Raw genomic sequence first — 1,413 nt, forward strand, 5'->3', positions numbered from 1 at the left:
TTCCAGAACAAAGGCCCAAGAGATACTGCATCTATCTATAAAATCTATTACATATTGTGCTTGCTTGTGATTCTCCCAATAACCACCATTGTTTCTGGAAAGTTCCTAGTGCCAACTCAATGCAGAGTCTTCAGATTGTAAGGAAAATGTGCATGGGCAGAAGAAAATAATAATAACCAGAGTTGGGGTGTTTTTCCCTATATTTTTCCCCATCAACATGCTGTATTACCTTAAAGTGACCTGTTACACTCTATCTTGAGATACTAAGCATAAAAACTTTCCTCAGACATGTTCATTCATATCTATGACATTTCATCTGTTTCCAGTACAACGTGTGGGTAAGTAAGATGCAGTGGTTGTCAAGACTAATCGGTTTATTTTGTGCTAAAATGCATAATTTAATAGGCTTCCTTATTAAGGGTGACTTATAAAGCAGACATTTATGCAGTGATGCACAGTTTCTGTGGTTTTTTCCAACACTTAAAGTCATCGGATGTTCTGAGCTTGTACTTTGTAGGGAAGTTTAAGAAGTTGTCAAAAATAGGAGATGAAGGGAAGTTAAGCTTTTATTAGCACCCTGGGATTTTGGACCCAGAGCTGGAACACGCCAGGCTACTGGGCCCAAATGAACTGAGAAGTGGCTGTGGAATTTGTCCAAAAACCTTCTGTGACTTGGGCACTTACAGTCTTCAGTCTCAATGTCCTATCCTACAAAACCCAATATCCTCTCCTATAAAACTCAATGTCCTATCCTATAAAACTAGAGACCCTCAGAGGATTGTTTTGAGTGTCCAATGAAGTAATGGAAATTGAAGAGCTTTTGTAAACTGTGATGTACTATGTTAGGTAGGGTCGTTCTGCTGTGGGGGTGAGTTCTCATCCCAGAACACACAGCAGGAATGGTTCTCCAGGGTCCTGGTTGACAGCAACGCCAAATAGGCAAGTCATGACATAGAGGTTCAACTATTTTGCAGTTACCCATGGCATTAAAAAGAAATAGCAGGGTGCGCCAGGGGGGCTCAGTCAGTTAAGTGTCCGATGTCAGCCCGGGTCTCCATCTTGCTGTTTGTGGGTTTGAGCCCTGTGTCGGGCTCTGTGCTAACAGCTCAGAGCCTGGAGCCTGCTTCGGATTCAGTGTCTCCCTCTCTCTGCTCCTCCCCAGCTCATGCTTTGTCTCTGTCTCTCTCTCTCAAAAATAAACCCTAAACAAGTTAAGAAAGAAAGAAAGAAAGAAAGAAAGAAAGAAAGAAAGAAAGAAAGAGAAAGAAAGAGAGAGAGAGAAAGAAAGAGAAAGAAAGAAAGAGAGAGAAAGAAAGAGAGAGAAAGAAAGAAAGAAAGAGAAAGAAAGAAAGAAAGAAAGAAAGAAAGAAAGAAAGAAAGAGGAAGAAAGAAAGAAAGAAAGAGAAAGAAAGA

Source organism: Hyaena hyaena, unplaced genomic scaffold, assembly GCF_003009895.1.
Source record: "Hyaena hyaena isolate Hyena2069 unplaced genomic scaffold, ASM300989v1 scaffold_1144, whole genome shotgun sequence".
In the NCBI taxonomy this organism is placed as follows: domain Eukaryota; kingdom Metazoa; phylum Chordata; class Mammalia; order Carnivora; family Hyaenidae; genus Hyaena; species Hyaena hyaena.